Here is a 21163-nt window from a genome sequence, read left to right as displayed (position 1 = left end):
TAAGCCTAATTTAAAAACACGCACATATGCATAATCATATAGTATATAACGTATAATCACAAATGGCTAGGAAACAGTTTCTGAGATTCAAAATAAAAACCAGAAAACTGATAATTTTTTTCTTAAATTGAAATCTGTTTTAAATAGCATAAACTATAGGCTGTGAAAAAATATTCACAACATATTTTCTGAGAAATATCTCATATTCAGTACAAAAAACTCTTAAAAATTAACCTGTGCTAATGAGTTTTGCTATAATAACAAATGATTCCCAAATGGCTTAACACATTTAAATTAATTTCTTGTGCATTTTATGTATCTGATGCAAGGTGTATTCATAAGAGTTCCCTAAAGGAGTATAAGCAATCAGATGATAGTTTTAATAAGAACCTGGCTCATGTGAGTAAGGAGACTGGGAAGTTCCAAGTTCTGTAATCAGCAAGCTGATTTCTCCAGGAGAGCCTACAATGCAGTTCCAGTCCTTGTGAGAGGAAGGAGAGATAAAAATGCTCTTCTATTCAGAACTTCTGCAGCCTTGAGACCCACACTTGCAGGGTTCAGTTCCCAGTACAAAGACAGGACAAAGCCTAAGCCACAGCACAAGACCATCCAGCAGGATTACGTTGTTAATCATGGAACATCTGTGTTTCTGCTCTAATGAGACATTCAAATGATCTGATGAGGCTCACCCACAACAGGGAAGCCAATCTGCTTTACAATTCAAATGTTAACCTAATTCAGAAACTCCCTCAGAGGCACATCTAAAATAATGCTACATCAAACATCTGGGCACCCTATAGCTCAGTCAAGCTGACATACAAAATCAGTCACCATACAATGAGATAGCACGGACTCTGCTCCTGTGCACAGCTTTTAAATTCCAGGTTCCAGAACAAGGGAACAACCATTTTCCAAGATTTGCTACCATTGAGGCAGAGGAAGAAGGCCAGAAAAATGACAGAATACACCAACTCCATTAAATTTCTATTCTGAATTTCAACATTTGCCACTTTTATCATGTTTTATTGGCTAAACCAAGTCACACAGAGAAAATGATGTAAATATATGGGGAATATACATGAAAATATACTGGAAGTCACAGGAAACCTATGGGAGACAAAGGAATTGGGGTCCATAATTCATCCCATTCTATTATCTTTAAGAAATCATTAAGGTTAAACTATTTAAATTTTTAGTTTTTAGATAATATTTACTCAACATTTAGCAGTTAATACACTTTATTAACTTGACAAAGATCTAAAATAATAAATGATATAATAAATGTATCAAGTATAACTTAACATCATTTTGAAAATAAAATAGAATCATAAGACTTACAGAAATGTATTCTATTTTTAATTATCACTTTACATGATTAACTATTATTTGAATAAAACACAGTACCACTTAGTTCGCTTATCACAACTGAACAGTGAAATTTTCTCCATTATAAAATCTTATATGAATTTCACAGCCAATGAATGATTGATTTAGCTTCGAATTTTAATATTCCACATCCATAACCATAAAACAAAATGTGATGGTGAAATCTTGCTTTTTTCCTTCATTACTCCTCTCTTTGGATGGAGAGCAACATTAGATTTAAAATGAAAAGATGAGAAAGGCACCTGGTAATGGCCTTTTCTTGGGACTTGAGTCCCTGGAGGTTCTTGTGGAGCAGATTTGTTTACTTTCCCAGCATTGCCCATTTTCTCTGGATTATTTTGTGAGAAAGAGTTAAAAACTAAAAGAAATCCACATCTGTCTTGCTTGAGCAAGCCTCTTTAACAGAAGCTTATCCCATATAAATATTACATAGACAGATGCATAACCTGGTATTATGTGTGAATCTTAAAAACAGATAAATGAATAGAATCAACCAAGTGGCCAAGGGTGAGAGCAGTAGGTCTTGGCTACTGCATGCTGTCTAACCTCTTCTACAAATTTCACTGGCTCTATAAGCATCTTGGCAGCCTCTGTGATGTTTAACACAAGTGGTAAAGTAAGTATCTCACTCAAATTTAATCCATTACTTTCAAAATGAATGCTTTTTAAAGTCAAAGGTTAGATTATTTAATTATAAAAGAGAAAGTTGGATTAAGTTGTTTACATTTTAGCCAAGACCCTGGCAGTTCAATTTGATCAGCTGTGACTTTTGGAAAGTCTTTTGACCCCATAACTAATCTTCCTAGATATTCTTTTTACTGTATATGTGATGTATTAATTATTCTTACTATACAGTCCAGGTGCAAGAGATAAACACATAAAGAGGAGCTCCTTAAACTAAGAAACATGTACCTGTTTGATTTGACAAGATCAGAGGCATTTGGTTTTATGATTAACTGGGGAAGATCAGTCATGAATTTGTAAGAACATCATTGTCCCAGAATTTCATTTTCTAAATTTTTCTGGTTTCCAGGATGCCTAACAATGGAAATTTCTTCATTTGAGTTACTAGAAAATTTGCTTTATGTGATAATTCCTTATAGTTTAAATGGACTCAATTATCAATCAACTGAAACTTTTTCTGTTTTCTAACAATAAAATTAATTTTAATAATATTTGTGTCATATTTGGTTTTAGGAGAAAATACGTTTTTCTCTTGAAATAAAGAGCTGCTGTTGTCTGTAAGAAAATGCAACTTTCAGGTCAAATCTCAGGTAAGACATTTGCAGTAAGAATTAAAGATAGAAGAAGAAAGAGGGTGAAGGAAATTAAATTGGTGTCTCGTCACTCCCAAAGTTTCTTTGACCTTTGAGGGAAATAAGTGGCACTGAGGGAAGTTTTAATGAACACTGGCTCCAGTGTAGTGACATTTCTATTACCTCATTGTTTGATAATTTCTCTCTACCATGCTAGAATGATGTCTCTAGTTTGCTTTTCTCATTTTTCATGCTGTGATTTATCCAGTGTTATAGAGGGCTCAGTCTGTTTACCGTAACTATGTTTTTATAATTCTTGTCTAAGAATGACTTTATGGTTATGAGTTCCCTCTGAGTCTGCTTTAAATTCCTTGTTGCTAGCATTCTACGGCATACTTTAAGTCATAATGTCTTACAGTACACTGCTGAATATATTGCTGTACAAACAGTGCAGAAATTTATTTCTTTCCCTCCTTAGATTTTAATTCTGCAATCAACTGTCTTGAGGAGTAGCTTATTCAATGCAACAAATGAAGGAAATATAGATCTCAGCCAAATATGACTGGTGAGAAAATTCCACAGAAACAGAAATACACATTCATAACATTCCTGCACTAGCAAACTCAGAATTTTCATTTATTTTGTAAATGTAAAGATAAACCTGAAGGCTACCTTAGAATATATTGCATCATGGACATCTTAATGGAATATGAATGTGCACCTGTCAAGTTATGCTTACAAAAAATGTTATTTCCTAGACGATTTTATTTTCAGGATTTGTATATATTTTCTCCTGAGTAAATATGTGGATTAAGCCAAGATATGTCAATAAAGTGCTGGGGAAATGTCTTTTGGATAAGAATACATTATCTGATGAAAATTCTTATGTGCATAATTTCTCATGGCTGAAGATAGAGATAGGCCAAAGATCACGGTAGAGGAAACAAATCCATACATTGGATTTTTCAGCTACTGAGCACATACTTAATATGCCAAAATACACAGTATAGACTTATTTTTGCAATTTTGTGACCAGTGAGAAGTGTAGTCGTGTACAAAGAATTTTGATCTTAAAATAACTGTGTTGTAAACTTGCATGTCATTGTACTTCTACATGAAAAAATTATTTATCTTTCCCTTCCTTAAACTTTTCTCTCCCTTTCCATTCATATATATATGATATATATTATATACATATATAATTTATAGATGTATATAAATATATTATAATATATGTGATATATGTATATTACATATACATATATAATTTAGCAGATTTTTGACCACTTTCCTCATTCCTTCATGTTGCTTGGAGGCTGCCTTGTATACTGCCTAAGAACATGACCTCTGAGATTAAACAGCTTATCAGAGTTTACATATTGGCTCTGCCAAGCTCTTTGACTATGAGACTTCAGGCATCTTGTCAGATCAGAATGGGGACAATAATGCTACTTTTCTCACAGGTATTGCATTGATACAAATGCTAAAATGCATTACTCCTTTGATGCATGCTATAGAAAGAATGATGGTACCTGGAAAGTGGGCATTTTTGCTAGTGATTTAACTTCTCTAGGAGAGTTACACATTCCCATTTCCCTTACAATATAGTAGGAATTCTTACCTACTTAAATATCATAGAATACCACCACATTCCTGTTATTTTGGGGAATACTCGCTGTGAATATATCTAGAATGAATTCATGCTGTTTTTGGCAAAGAGACTTGGTGCACTGATATATACAACACATAGTGCCCATCAAACTTTCAGAATTTGAAAAATTAGATGTTAATGATATATTGACTTCATCGAAAATCTGTTTCTGAAATTTACTACTTAATAGGCACAGAGAAGGTGTTACTACCAATAGAGAACAATTAATTTCCTAAAGGTATTTTGAAAAATGCATCTTTCAAACCATGAGGTTGGTTCAAAGCTTTTTGAAGATTCTCGAAATAAGTAAGTAGGAAATATTTTAAAGTGGAAAGGACAAGTGATACAACACCTGAAAATAATTGCCTATGCTTTATTTATTTTTTTTTACAAAGGTACAGAGCTTCCAAATCAAAAGGTCAATCCCAGAAAGGGCAATATAAACCTAATATTGAGGTTTCAATTTTCAAAATAGAGTTAAATCTTTCAAATTAATATAAAATCACTTTAAACTGTAATTCTATAACAGAAGAAATAGATACATATGCTTGGGAATGTGTATAAGGGAATAGAGACCTGCAATATTAGACATATGTTAGTAATATATGCTCAATATTCTTATGTTAATGATCAAATTTAAATTGCAAGTTATTCTTATGAAGAAATAACTTTAGCTAAACATGAGATTATCATAATATGTTTTCATTTTTGAAGACGCTCCATCTACTTGGATCCACTTTAGCTCTTCCACTGGAATGATATTGTCCCTGGAATTCAACATTTCTGGTTTCAGCTATGTATTATTTGACACTGGAATCAGGATTCTATGTGTCAACATTCATTACTGAGAAAGTAGAAGACTTTCCCTGGCATGATAGCTGTCGTGTCACACCTGCAGATAACCAGAATATATTGACTATATTGGTGATAGCCAATTGTCTGGGAAATTTGTGTCTTACAACTTCTTTTTTTTATTTATTTATTTGACAAGTAGAGTTACAGACAATGTGAGATAGAGAGAGAGAGAGAGAGAGAGAGAGAGAGAAAGGTCTTGCTTCCATTAGTTCACCCCCCAAAATGGCTGCTACGGCTGGTGCTGTGCTGATCTGAAGCCAGGAGCCAGGTACTTCTCCCTGGTCTTCCACGCGGGTGCAGAGGCCCAAGTGCCTGGGCCATCCTCCACTGTCCTCCCAGGCCACAGCAGAGAGCTGGACTGGAAGAGGAGCAACCGGACTAGAACCCAGCACCCATATTGGATGCTGGCACCACCGGTGGAGGATTAACCAAATAAATAAAAACAAAACAAACAAATAAATAAAAAACAAAAAATTGTTTTTATTAAAATATTTTCATTTTATTCATCTAGAAAATTGTCAATAAAAATTTCTGAGAATGAAATCTAATACTATGAAGAGTGTTTGCTTTATGACCCATTCAGTTGTAGGAATTGTCCTTCAAGTATATTCCTATAATGCATCATAGATTCTATCATTTTACTTGTCACACACTACCAACATCTCTTTATACTTATTCCATGACACTGACCTATTTACATATGTGCTGTTGGTGATCTCATCTCTTCTAATGGCTTTCAGTTTCATCTCAATTTATTCCAAATGTGTAATTTCAGTTGAGAACTCTTCTTTGAACCCTTTTCTGTATATTTAGTAGCCAAATTGATGAAAGAACATGAAAACCTGATTTCTTGAGTCTGAAACTTCACTTATCTTGCTGTATTTTTTGTCAACAGAGGAGAGCTTTACTGGCATCCTGAAATAAATTCTAGATGCCACTAACTGTGTGTTTTTTTTTAAGATTTATTTTATTTATTTGCAAGAGTTACAGAGAGAGGTAGAGACAGAGAGAGAGAGGTCTTCCATATGCTGGTTCACTCCCCAAATGGCCACAATGGCTGAAGTTGAGCTGATCTGAAGTAAGGAGCCAGGAGCTTCTTCTGGGTCTCTCACGTGGGTTCAAGCCCAGGCACTTGGGCCACACTCTGCTCCTTTCCCAGGTACTTTAGCAGAGAGCTGGATTGGAAGTGGAATGGTTGGGACTCAAACCGGTGCCCTTATGGGATGCCAGCGTTGTAGGCCACAGCTTTAAGCTGCTGCTCCACTGGCCAGACTTGTCACTGTGTTTGACACATCTCTCATGGACTTGCTACAGTTCTTAATTTAGTCTTAACTTTTTTTCAAATAAAATTGTTATCATCTTACCTGATTTTCAGTTAATAAATCCTGTATATTTAATTATTTTAATATATGGCATTATAATTGTCCTTTTTATTAACATAGACATATGAATTGACCTAAATTGTACCACTGAAAAATGCATGTAATTCTGTAACATACACTCTAGATTTTTTTCAAATGCAAGAATACAGAAATTTTCATTGTCTTGATATCAGATAAGCTGAGTATTTAATTACTATTTTCCAGTCACATTCAAATTCTAGATACATTCAGGAATCTTTTGTGAATATGATATTTCCATGTTGGAATGTAATGTAAATTATTTTGCAAGTATATACTTTTTGTTTAATGAAAGAATAAAGATAAAATATATCTATGTTTCCCTTTGATTTATTGTTTTAATGATGTCTGATATTTTGTATTTGTAATCTCCTCAGCTGATTCTAGGAGGAATACAGAAAAAACACAGTGAAGCTACTACTTCCCTAGTGTCTCCTGATTCATTCTTTTACAAACACACACACTGGCCAGCGCCGTGGCTCAATAGGCTAATCCTCCGCCTTGCGGCACCGGCACACTGGGTTCTAGTCCCTGTCGGGGCGCCGGATTCTGTCCCGGTTGCCCCTCTTTCAGGCCAGCTCTCTGCTGTGGCCAGGGAGTGCAGTGGAGGATGGCCCAAGTGCTTGGGCCCTGCACCCCATGGGAGACCAGGAAAAGTACCTGGCTCCTGCCATCGGATCAGCGTGGTGCGCCGGCGGCCATGGAGGCTGAACCAATGGCAAAAGGAAGACCTTTCTGTCTCTCTCTCTCACTGTCCACTCTGCCTGTCAAAAAAAACCAACCAAACAAACAAAAAACAAAAAACAAAAAAAACAAATACACACACATGCACACAGTTTTCAAGAAGTTCATGAATGGAAAAATGTGCATATATTTCAAAACTTCTTTGTACAAAACTAAATTTATTTTTTTTTATTTGACAGAGTTAGACAGTGAGAGAGAGAGAGAGAGAGAGAGAGAGAGAAAGATGTTCCTTCCGTTGGTTCACCCCCGAAATTGCCGGAGCTACACCCTTCCGAAGCCAGGAGCCAGGTGCCTCCTCCTGGTCTCCCACACGGGTGCAGGGGCCCAAGCACTTGGGCCATCCTCCACTGCCCTCCCGGGCCACAGCAGAGAGCTGAACCGGAAGAGGAGTAGCCGGGACTAGAACCCAGCACCCACATGGGATGCTGGTGCCGCAGGCAGAGGATTACCAAGTGAGCCATGGCGCTGGACCCTAAATTCATCTTTTAATTCTATTTTCCATATATTTTAAAAATATCTTTCTACAGTTATATATCTGCATATGTTTATGCATGTATGTACATACTGTGTTTGCATACATATAAGTATGCCATATATTTGTACTTGTGGTAGAGATAATCTTCCAGCCACATAGGGATCAGGGTGCCCTCTCTCACTACCTGGAGATAAGTTTCAGAGGAGCTGAGAACAGTCAAGCAGCCAGCTTCTGTGAGGGATTTTGATGCTATGTGCTAGTCCTGGTAATGAAGAGTTTTCTGTGCTGTTGTGACTGATTTAGCTAATGAGAATTGTTTGTATCTTGGAGGATAGTTTCATGTGTTTTCTGTTGTCTCTACTGTGTCTCAATTGGAGCTTTCATCCAATTAACTGATCAAAACTATCCCTTTATTGCACCAATTACAAGAACTTCCCTTTCAAACTAAAAATCCCTAGACAATCGGCCCTCAATGGCTCTCATCTTCAGGGACTCCTCTCTGCACTGCAGGGAACTTTATGTTGCACTTTTTTTAAAACTTTTATTTAGTAAATATAAATTTCCAAAGTAAAGTTTATGGATTACAATGGCTTTTCCCCCCTATAACTTCCCTCCCCCCAGCAACCCTACCATCTCCCACTCCCTCTGCCATTCCATTCACATCAAGATTCATTTTCAATTATCTTTATATACAGAAGATCGATTTAGTATCTACTAAGTAAAGATTTCAACAGTTTGCATGCGCACAGAAACACAAAGTGTAAAACACTGTTTGAGTACTAGTTATAACATTAATTCACATTGAACAACACATTAAGGACAGAAATCCTACATGAGGAGTAAGTACACAGTGACTCCTGTTGTTGACTTAACAATTTGACACTCTTGTTCATGGCATCAGTAATCTCCTTAGGCTCTAGTCATGAGTGGCCAAGGCTATGGCAACTTCTTGAGTTCGCCATCTTCGATCTTATTTAGACAAGGTCATAGTCAAAGTGGAAGTTCTCTCCTCCTTTCAGAGAAAGGTACCTCCTTCTTTGATGGCCCTTTCTTTCTACTGGGATCTCACTTGCAGAGATCTTTCATTTAGGAGTTTGTTTGTTTGTTCATTTCGCTAGTGTCTTGGCTTTGCATGCCTAAAACACTCTCATGGGCTCTTCAGCCAGATCTGAATGCCTTAAGGGCTGATTCTGAGGCCAGAGTGCTGTTTAGGACATCTGCAATTCTATGAGTCTGCTTGTATCCCGCTTCCCATGTTGGATTGTTCTCTCCCTTTTTTGTTCTATCAGTTAGTATTAGCAGACACTAGTCTTTTTTGTGTGATCCATTTGACTCTTAGACTTATCAGTATGTTCACTTGTGAACTGAAATTGATCACTTGGACTAGTGAGGTGGCATTGGTACATGCAACCTTGATGGGATTGAATTGGAATCCCTAACACGTTTCTATCTCCACCATTTGGGGCAAGTCCGATTGAGCATGTCCCAGATTGTACATCTCCTCCCTCCCCTCTCTTATTTCCACTCTTATATTTAACAGCGATCACTTTTAAGTTAAATTTCAACACCTAAGAATAATTGTGTATAAATTACAGAGTTCAACCAATAGTATTAACTAGAACAAAAAAATACTAAAAGGGATAAAGTATTACATTGTACATCAACAGTCAGGACAAGGGCTGATCAAGTCACTGTTTCTCATAGTGTCCCTTTCACTTCAACAGGTTTCCTTTTTTGCGTTTGGTTAGTTGTCACTGATCAGGGAGAACATATGATATTTGTCCCTTTGGGACTGGCTTAAGTCACTCAGCATGATGTTTTCCAGATTCCTCCATTTTGTTGCAAATGACTTGATTTCTTTGTTTTTGACTGCTGTACAGTATTCTATAGAGTACATTTCTCATAATTTCTTTATCCAATCTATTGTTGATGGGCATTTGGGTTGATTCCAGGTCTTAGCTATTGTGAATTCCACATGCAGAAGCATGAAAAAGACCCCTACCTTTCACCTTACACAAAAATCCACTCAACATGTATTAAAGACCTCAATCTATGACTGACACCATCAAATTATTAGAGAACATTAGAGAAACCCTGCAAGATATAGGTACCGGCAAAGACTTCTTGGAAAAGACCCTGGAAGCACAGGAAGTAAAAGCCAAAATAAACATTTGGGATTGCATCAAATTGAGAAGTTTCTGTACTGCAAAAGAAACAGGAAAGTGAAGAGGCAACCGACAGAATGGGAAAAAAATATTGCAAACTATGCATCAGATAAATTGTTAATAACCAGAATCTACAAAGAGATCAAGAAAATCCACAACATCAAAACAAACAACCCACTTAAGAGATGGGCCAACGACTTCAATAGACATTTTTCAAAAGAGGAAATCCAAATGGCTAAGAGACACATGAAAAAATGTGCAGGATCACTAGCATTCAGGGAAATGCAAATCAAAACCACAATGAGGTTTCACCTCCTCTGGTTAGAATGGCTCACATTCAGAAATCTACCAACAACAGATGCTGGAGAGGATGTGGGGAAAAAGGGACACTAACCCACTGTTGGTGGGAATGCAAACTGGTTAAGCCACTATGAAAGTCAGCCTGGAGATTCCTCAGAAACCTGAATATAACCCTACCATACAACCCAGCCATCCCACTCCTTGGAATTTACCCAAAGGAAATGGAATTGGAAAACAAAAAAGCAGTCTACACCTTAATGTTTATTGCAGCTCAATTCACAATAACACTTTTTTTTTTCTTTCAATAAGCTACTTTTGCTTTACACACGCTTCCTTGTCTATGGTTCTTATTCTTCGTGGTCTTGAGGCATGAATCCAGCAGAGAAAATAATTGCAATAACAACAGACTTCTGCATCATTTATTTGGGGTTTATCTGGGTGTGTTGGAAGGTTGATTGAAGAAGGACTAACTGTTTTTTTCAGAGGTCCTTGTTCTCCACCTAAGTCCACTATCTATTAGAAATAGTGGGACTTCATCCCCCCCTTAAAGGCAATTAGGATGATTGCTGGTCTTAAAGACTCAGAGGACAATCTTGGTGGGTAGACCTGATTTTAATGTTGGGAATGTTAGTCTCGTTCTGCTTCAGTTTCCTTTCATGGAAATTGATCCAGTACATGATATTGCCTAAAGGCTCCCTGATCAGATCCAGACTTTAACTACCCATTACAGTATTGGAATAAAATCTGCACTTTTCTTTCTCTCTTTCCCTACTGCTTGCTACCTCTCCTCACTCTGTCAGGAACAGAGCAGGCTGGACAAGTTTCCACATCCAAGCTAGCAAGACAGAGGCCTTAATCCATCAACCCTATTTATCTGATAAGTGTTTTCTCCTTTCCCTGTAGTTTAAATTTTGCTGATGACTTTTTTTCTTTAGTCCTTGACAACAGGATTATTTGATTCTCTATTGCTTAGGAGAACTGAGCCTTGAAGGAGTTCGCATTATATACCTATTTTTAAATTGTGCTAGTGATTACCGTAACTCTGATTAGATCTGGCCAACAACTTTTGTTGAAATACCCAGCTTATATGGATTACTACTACTTTTACTTTGACCAAATGGCTTAAACCTCTGATAATTGTTTAGATTTATAGCTCTAGACTGCATCTTTTGACCTTGAGGCTTCTAGTTGGATCCGTGGAACTCTCAAAAGATAAGGCTCTTAGTTGGGAGAAATAATAACTTTTTGAGTTAACCTTAAATGATACCAAATTTATGTTTTACTTGTATAAAGGCCTGGTATTTGATGCTCCAGGGTCAATGAGACATGATTTCAGGGTGAACCCATACCCATGGATTTATATCAGGTAACTTTCCTTAATGTTATGTGTACTCCCATCCTTGCTCACAGCTCTCTCCCACCTAGCATGTTCTGGCACTAGAGGGTAAAATGAGGCGACAATGTCACCTTCAGTGCAGGGGTCATAACAGTGTACACATGGGGAATCTTTATTCCTGGGCAAGTCACTCACACCAAGGACAGGGAACTTCCTGGTAGACAAGAGAGAGGTGAGTGTGCACATCATTTCTACTGTATGGCCACAGCTGATGGAAGAGAAAAGAAACAAAACTTATATGAAGTGTATGCCTTAGCCACATCAACAGGCTTGGAAAAAGCCCAGATTCTTTAAAAAAAGGACTGACAACAAAGGCACAGGCAAGTTAATAAATAAAAGAGGGTGGTCCAGACTATCAGGAGGATGAGAAATTTGGGCTCTGGAGGCTCACAGAGCAGTTTGGCCAAGATATATGGTGTAAGAGATTTAAGGCTAGCCTATAAAATAGAATATTAAAATATATCATCTACTGTCACCCCCAGATCGTGTGCTTCCAGGTACAGGCATATGCTGGCCGCATATGGGTAGGATGTCTCCAGCAAGGTCTACAGGAAAGACAATGAGATAACAGGGAGGTCCAAAGTTAGGCACAAATAAGAGCCACTGCTTCTATTGGCTTATCCTTCTTTGATGATGAGTTCTAGGTTTCATATTCATCTATAGGATCATGTGTCCCAGGGAATCAAAGTCAGGTATAGAAGTCCAGGGAAGAGTATCTACTCAAGTTCTCCAATCACTCTTTGTTAGGGGCTCTAGGACGTTATTTTCCCACAGCCAAGAAACTTGTGGTATGACTAAAGTGAGAGGGAGAAAGAAACTTAGAAACACCTTTATGTCTTTTCTTTCTATTTGAGATGGGTAAAAATATCTTTGGCATGTATCCCCTTAGAGTGAGTTGTAAGGCACAGAGATTTTTATGACCTTCAGACCTTAAAAATGCCAGTTAAGAAAATAACTAGCTCAAAGACAATATGTTTGCATGTATGAGGCAAAGATCAAACACTAAAGTACGCCAAGCTGTCTGTGATAGACCCATGTACAGAGAGCTCCACCCCCATTCATAGAAATATTGAAGCATTAGTCAAGCATACCATATCTCCTGATTTTATAGAAGGGCAGCCAATCTTGAAGGAAAAATTTATTACTCAATTAGCTTCAGATATTTGGGGAAAATGTCAAAAACTGCACATTGAACCTGAGAATGACTTAGAAAATTTCCCGATGGGTCACCACTTTTGTCTTTTACAATTGGTATCAGGAAGAGACCCAACATTGAGAGAGAAGGGATCAGGAAAAAAAGTCACACTCTCATAGTTGCCTTATGGGCATAACCATCTGAGGGTCTCCAGAAGTCTCCAAAGTGCTATGGCTGTGGTTAGGTAGGTACTTCAAGAAGGAGTGTCCACATTACCAGTGCCAGAGAAAACTCCCATCACCCTGTCTTATTTGCAATGGGGATTAGTGGAGGGTTGACTGACCCTGGAGACCTAGGCCTCTGGGCCTAGACTTTCTTCCTTGGAAAACCGAATAGGAATGAAGGGTCCCAGTGCTTCTCCTATAGGCTCCTACATCCTACATCATTAGCAGTCAGAAATCTCAAATGGCCCTAACCATCATAAAGAATGACTTTGACTTTCTTCTAGATACTGGAGCCATAATTTCTGTTCTTCTTTCAAATCTGGTATCCCTCTTTCCCTTAGCATGATCTGAGAATGTTTCTCAGGTTTCATCCAGCAATTAAGCTATAACTGGGATAATTTGGTTTCTTTTTGCCAAACCTTCCTGATCACGCCAGAGGGTCCAATACCTCACCTAGGGAGAGATTATTGTGTGTGTGTGTGTGGGGGGGGGAATTACCACTTCTGGAACAAGGGCAATCCTTACGACTTCTCCTAAGAGTGACAGATATCAATCCATAGGTTTTGGCAACCTGGAGAAAGATTGGCAAAGCAATAATTTCCCAGCTATTACAACTTTGTCTTAAGCATCCCTCATATTTTCCTCATTAAAAACAATATCCCTTAAACCTGGAGAATGATTAAAAGCCATAATATACAATTTAAAGTCACAGGGCTTTTAAAGAATACCTGTAACACTCCAATCCTCAGTTTAAAAACCAAATGGAGAGTGGAGGCTAGTGTAGGATCTCTGTCTTGTTAATGAGGCTGTGATCCCCATTCACCTGGTGGTCCCCAGCCCTTACACTTTACTATCCCAAATTGTGGAAGAGATGAAGTGGGCAGTAAGGCTCCTTTTAATTTTCTGGCAAAACAAAGCTATAAGTTATTGAAATAAAAATTCCCACTCTGCGATCCTTCTATAAAGTATCTAGGCATAAGCTTATCTGAAAGAACTTGAGCACATTGAGGAGATACAATTAACTCCTTAGCCAGCTTTCCATTTCCTGAAACTTTTGAACATCTTAGCAGCTTTCTGAGAGTGAGGATTCTGTTGATACCTCATTGCCAGGTATGGGGAGATAACCCATCCTTTTTACCAACTAATAAAAGATCCCAATTGCAAGGGACAATATTTTGACATGGAGTTTAGAGGCCCCCCAGGCCTTTACCCAACTTAAACACACCTTACAAATGACCTTTGCTTTAAGCTTACCAGTGAACAAAGTCTTCATCTATATGAAATAGTGAGAAAACAAATGACCTTAGGGTATTTTTTTTTTTTTGACAGGCAAAGTGGACAGTGAGAGAGAGAGAGAGAGAAAGCTCTTCATTTGCCGTTGGTTCACCCTCCAATGGCCGCCGCGGCCGGCGCGCTGCAGCCGGCGCACCGCGCTGATCCGATGGCAGGAGCCAGGAGCCAGGTGCTTTTCCTGGTCTCCCGTGGGGTGCAGGCCCCAAGCACTTGGGCCATCCTTCACTGCACTCCCTGGCCACAGCAGAGAGCTGGCCTGGAAGAGGGGCAATGGGACAGAATCCGGCGCCCCGACTGGGACTAGAACCCGGCGTGCCAGTGCCGCAAGGCAGAGGATTAGCCTAGTGAGCCATGGCGCCGGCCCAACCTTAGGGTATTGATTCAGCTTAAGGGACCAGATCATGAGTCTGCAGAGTATCTTAACAAGGAACTTGACCTGGTGAGCATAGGGTTAACAAACTGCTTCCATGTGGTAGCAGCTATCACCCACCTATTCTCTGAGGCTACCAAACTAACCCTGAGACAGAATATGACAAAATCTAGTATAGAACATTCACCTGTAGTGTGAAAGGGTTTCTAGACTCAAAAGGAAGCCTCTGCCGGCGCCACGGCTCACTAGGCTAATCCTCCGCCTAGCGGCGCCAGCACACCAGGTTCTAGTCCCGGTTGGGGCGCCGGATTCTGTCCCGGTTGCCCCTCTTCCAGGCCAGCTCTCTGCTGTGGCCAGGGAGTGCAGTGGAGGATGGCCCAGGTGCTTGGGCCCTGCACCCCATGGGAGACCAGGAAAAGCACCTGGCTCCTGGCTCCTGCCATCGGATCAGCGCGGTGCGCCGGCTGCAGCGCGCCGGCCGCGGCGGCCATTGGAGGGTGAACCAACGGCAAAGGAAGACCTTTCTCTCTGTCTCTCTCTCACACTGTCCACTCTGCCTGTCAAAAAAAAAAAATAAATAAATAAATAAATTAAAAAAAAAAGTCAGTATTTAAAAAAAAAAAAAAAAGGAAGCCTCTGGTTAATGGTCAACCTCCTTTTAAAATACTAGACATTACTGCTAGAAGGCCCTCTGATACAACTCAAGACCTGTTCCACTCTTAATCCTACAACTTTTCTCCCAGAGGAGATGGAGACCTCAGAACATGAATGTGGACAGGGAGTTAGTTCTACAGACCTATGCAGCTAGGGAGGTCCTAAAGAAGACCCCTGTCGAGGACCTGGGTTGAATTCACTTTTCAGATGTCTGACTATTCCTTTGTTGAACAAGAAAGTTGCCAGGCTGGATATACCATTGAGACAATTGAGAGCTCTCATCTTCCAAATGGCACATGTGTAAAATTAACAGAGCTGGTAAATCTGACAAGAGCCCTCAAGATGAGCAAGGACAATAGGGCAAATATTTTCACTGATTCTAAATTTGTCTACCTGGCTTTCCATGCACATGCAGCTATTTGGCTAGGAAGATACTTCCTTATTGCCCTTCTGTCCCTATCAAATACTATCAGGAAATAGATTATTATCTTCTATGTTCCTCCCCTGGGAAGCAGCAATTATAACTGTAATGTACACCAAAAGAGATCAACAAAATAGCTGAAGGAAGTCAATTGGCAGATTTCAAAGCCAGATCAGCAACCAAGGAGAGTCCCTCCTTTGAGCCTTTAGAGAATCCTTTGATATGGGGAACCCACTACAAGAGATCAGACCACAGTACTCCTCTGAATAAACCCAATGGGAATATTCCACATGTTATAGTTCCCAACCTAGGGGATGGCTTCAGCCTGGAGAAGTGTCCATCTTCCTTCCTCCTGCCAGTGGAAGGCATATAAAACTACCCGTCAAGCTTTCCACCTGGGTAGAGATAAAACTCTCCAGCTGACCCTGAAGCTATTTATGAAAAAGGACCCCCTCAGGATGATAAAATGGGTTTTGGGGACTTGTAATCTTTCTCTGAAAGACAATCGCTTAAGATCTCCTACTCCCCAGAGTATGAGAAAAGGAAGCCACCCAGGGGAGGACTGATAATGACATTTTACTCATATGTCTAAAATAAGAATATCCAGTACCTTTTGGTCATGGCAGGCACCTTCACTAATTTGGTGAACGACTTTCTCTGTAGAATTGAGAAGGATAATGAAATAGTAGAGGTGCTGATTTCTAAAATAGGCCCACAGTTTAGGCTTCCTAAGAGCCTATAAAGTTACAATCGTCCCTTCTTCAAAGCAATTGTCACTCAGGGATTATCTAAGGCTCTAGGTATAAAATGCCATCTCCTTTGTCCCTGGAGATCTTAATAACCAGGAAAAGTAGAGACAACTAACGACATCTTTATGAAACACCTCTAGAAGCTATCTCAGGAAACTCACCATCCCTGGATCCCATTTGTGTCCATAGCCATAGTGCATATCAGAACTATTCTCTCAATGTTAGGTTTGAGCCATTTAAATATGCTGTACAGTCATTCTTTCCTTATATATCATATTCTAATGGATAATGAGACCTCATACATGATCAGATCCATCTCAGCACTTGTCAAATTCCAACAATCTGTCCAAGATCTCCCAGAAACACAATTCAGCAGCCTAGGGAACCTTAAATTTGCCCCCAGATTTCAGTGTTAGTAAAAGCCCGTCGAACTCACTGTCCCTCCTTAGATAAGTGTTGAGACCCCATACTGCAGTACTTTCTACTCCCACTACAGTAAAAGTGTCCAGATTGGATGTGTAGATGCACATCTTTTTAATGAGAAACAGGATTTTTGGATCAAACTCAGATTCAGTCCTGGAGGGTGAATTTGAAACCCCCAAAAAAGCAAAGGACTCAAACTCTTCTTTAAAATACTGAAATAGGGGCCATCACTGTGGCATAGCGGATAAAGCAGCAGTCTGCAGTGCCAGCATCTCATATGGGCACCAGTTCAAGTCCTGGCTACTCCACTTCAAATCCAGCTCTCTGTTATGGCCTGGGAAAGCAGTAGAAGATGGCCCAAGTCCTTGGGCCCCTGCACCCATATGGGAGATCAAAAGAAGCTCCTGGCTCCTGGTTTTAGATTGGTGCAGCTCCGGCTGTTGTTATTATTTGAGAGTTATAAAGAGGCACAGATCTATCTATCTATCTATCTATCTATCTATCTATCTATCTATATAGAGAGAGGTCTATCATCCTCTGGCTCACTCTTCTGATGGCCTCAACAGCTGGAGCTGCACCAATCCAAAACCAGGAGCCAGGAGCTTCTTATGATCTCCCATGTGGGTGCAAGGGTTCAAAGACTGAAGTAATTCTGTTGTGCATACTGCTCATCAGCTTTCCATTCTCAATTCCATCATCCTTCAATTCCATCAACAATCTACAGTTATTTTGGGAATAGCCTTGCTCAGGTGGTGAAGTCTTTCCATATTATTTGTCTGTGTGCCTCTAGAAATGGTATGATGCCATGGTTAGACTGTTCCTGACTTTATGCCTGTTGACTGTACGCAATGTACCTAGGAATTAAAAGCATTTGCTTTATTTTAGGGTACATGTCCATTATACTTCCTCTTAACTTCTGTGGATCTTCTCTTCCCATGTGGGAGCTATCAAACACCAGATGGCTCTGTAGATGCAATCACAAATGCAGGCCTTCTCCCAGTAACCCCTAGATGGATCCCTGCAAGAGGAAGGCTGACTGTCATCTCCAACACACCACTCCTCTCCATGTTAAAGTAGCCACAATGCATCTGGCTCTGACTCCCTAACAGCAGTTGGGGTTACCCCTTTGCTTTTGTTTTCTCTGCTTCCTTTCAATAAACTACTGATGCTTTACACAGTGTTTTTTCTTAATGTTCCTCATTCCTCATGGACATGAGACACAAACCTGTAGGAAAAAAATAATTGTAATAAGCACAGATCATGCAACAATTGTACATATCAATTGTTTTGAGATATAATTCACATATTGTATAGTTTGTGCTTTTTTAACAAAATGCCTGAAGCTGGATACTTTAAAAGTTACAGATTTATTGGACTTAATGATTCTGGTGCCTCAAAATTCCAAATAGCATAATGTTGACATTCTAGCAAGTGCTTCCTTGGCTGTGTGGAAGCAAGGAGAAAACAAAATGAGAAATTGCTATGAGAAGAGATCAAATAGGCAGGGTGTATTTGCTTTGTAGAAACCCACTTTCTTGAGAATTAAATCACTCCTATGAGACTCAATGAGCTCACTAAAACCAGCACTAACCCATTCTTGAGAATGGAACCCCCATGACCTAACTACATTAGGCCTTACCTCTTATAGTCATCCCCAGTTACTTCAACACTACCACTGTGAAGAATAAACTATATCCAAAGCCATGGCACATACTATGTAATTAATACACTCAATGTGTCTAATTCTATCCATAGATTTGTTCAACCATCATTACATTCAAATTTAGAACATTTCCACTGACACAAAAAGCAATGAGTTGAAGTCATGCCTAATTTTGGTTTTCATTTGCATTTCTTTGTAGGCCAGTGATGTTGAGCATCTTTACATTTGTTAGTGGCCATTTGTAGAGCTTCTTTGGGGAAATGTCTGTATCTTTTGCCCACTTTTAAGTTGTATTATTTGCTTATATTTTATTACTGATTTAATATTTCTTTATATATATTCTAGATATAAGTATTTTGTGAAACATGTGATTTGAAAACATTTTTACCATTTTTTTCATTCTTCTGCATCTTGATATCCAGGTGTCTCAGTATCATTTGTTGAAAGAGCTATTATTTCCCTCATTGAATTTTCTTGGCAGTTGTGTTGAAAATGAATTGACCAAAATCTGAATGTTTATTTCTGGACTAAATTGTTTTGCATTGATCTATATATTCAACATTATTTTTTATCTAGTGTGTTTTTGCAGTTAAGATTTTGCAATATGGAAATAGGGATCATGCAAATATTTTTCTCTTTTTCAAGATTGTTTTGGCCTTTTTGTTATTCTTTGAAATTTTCATATGAATTTATATAATTAGCTCTTTCAGTTCTACAAAGATGCTGTTGGATTCTCAAAGGGATTGCATTGAATCTGTAGAACAATTTGGAGAGAATTTTCATCAAATGATACAAATCTCTTATCAAATAAGACATTTGAAGACCTCTGAAATAGGTTCTGATTCATAAACACAGGATGCTTTACTATATATTTAGGTCTTTAATATGTTTCAGTATTTTGTAATATTCAGAGCATTTTTCCCTCTTCTTTTATTAAATTGGAGTCTCTTTACAGCATTTCACAGTTCAAACAATGATATAAGCTTCAATGTCATTAGACAACCCCTTCCTATGTTTACAGGCTGTCCCAAATTATTAATTGTCCTTACTCAAAGGCATTCTAAATACTACTTTCCACTCCTTACTTTATTCTGAGGGATTTATCATTTTCTCTGTTCTTTTTCTCTCTGCCCATGGAAATCCTTAGTCCTGATTTTTTGAATGGAATTTATTGATACATTAGATTCTCAGGTTCACAGCAAATGCATGTTAATCACTACAACACAATTCACATAAATTCTCATGTTAATGTGGTATTAATACAAACAGAACAAATTCAATGTAGGTCATAGATACAATTCAAGAAAAAATAGTAATTTCCTTCTTCCCTCTCTCCTTCCCCTTCCCTCCCCCCTCCCCTTCCCCCCCTCCCCTTCCCTCGCCTTCCCTTCCCTTCCCTTCCCTCCCCTCCCCTCCCCTCCCCTCCCCTTCCCTTCCCTTCCCTTCCCTCCCCTCCCCTCCCCTCCCCTCCCCTCCCCTTCCCTTCCCTTCCCTTCTTTCTCTCTCATTTTCCAGTGTTTGAGATAACATTATAATTTACATTGTAGGCAAAGACTTAATGCTCCACTACACAAAATGTTCAATATGTAAAAAGTGAAAAGACCACAGTTCTGATTGTTTTTATCTGAACATATTAGCATCCTCATTTAAATATCATCCACTTACATCATGCGGACTTTCTAAACTAACAGAAGCTATCTACTTTTAAGATATTTTTGTGTTTACTGAATTGCAACCCTTAAGTAATAATATACCCTTCTTTCCTTGTTGAATTCTTTGTCATATATCTCACCTTATGTGATATTAATATAACCACATCTGCTTTAAAAACTAGCTTGTGTTTAAAAACTAGCTTTTGTATATTTATATACAGATGTAATGTTTACATTTGAAGCAAAAGTAAAATATTAAAAAGTGTTAAATCTAAGTGAGCTCATTGAAATTTTCTTTATATTTTTCTGTGTAATTTGAAATGTTTTGAAATAAAAAATATAATATTTATCTCTTCAGTGGTAGAAGCAGAGTTTTCCTTTTTAATTTTCTCTTGATATTTTGTATCTCATGAAATATAAATACATAACTCTTTACTTCCTCTTACTAAAATCCATCTGCCTCTTTCTGCTCACTTTATCAGATTGATAAGTTCTTTCTGATTGACTGTTCTCTTGTTATCAGTGAGTTTTAATCACTCCTAATTTATCATCACTGGTCTTTAAATCCCTAGTCACATGGTCTATGCATCATTCTAACAATCATATTATAATAGGAATGATTTTACATAAAACTTATAGTTTACTCAATTAACAATGTTTATCAGTTATTGAGACCCTCCTATGCACACTCTGGTACAAGTGGTTTACTCATATGAGATTACCTCATTATCAGAAAAACTTATTAAGAAGATCCTGCTTACCATTTTTTTTTGCTGAGTAAATCATCATTTTCTTCTATTATGTAATTTACAGACCATAATTACTCTAAAATGTTTGATTCACATAAATTAATTAGATATGTTCTGTATCCTTTTATTTTCTTTCAAATTCTACCTCAAACTTCAAATTTCATGTGGAATCTCCTATTGCCTTAGGCAGTTTGAGATATAT

Source organism: Oryctolagus cuniculus, chromosome 5 (genome assembly GCF_964237555.1).
Source record: "Oryctolagus cuniculus chromosome 5, mOryCun1.1, whole genome shotgun sequence".
Taxonomy (NCBI): domain Eukaryota; kingdom Metazoa; phylum Chordata; class Mammalia; order Lagomorpha; family Leporidae; genus Oryctolagus; species Oryctolagus cuniculus.
Note: the sequence above shows the minus strand (reverse complement) of the source record.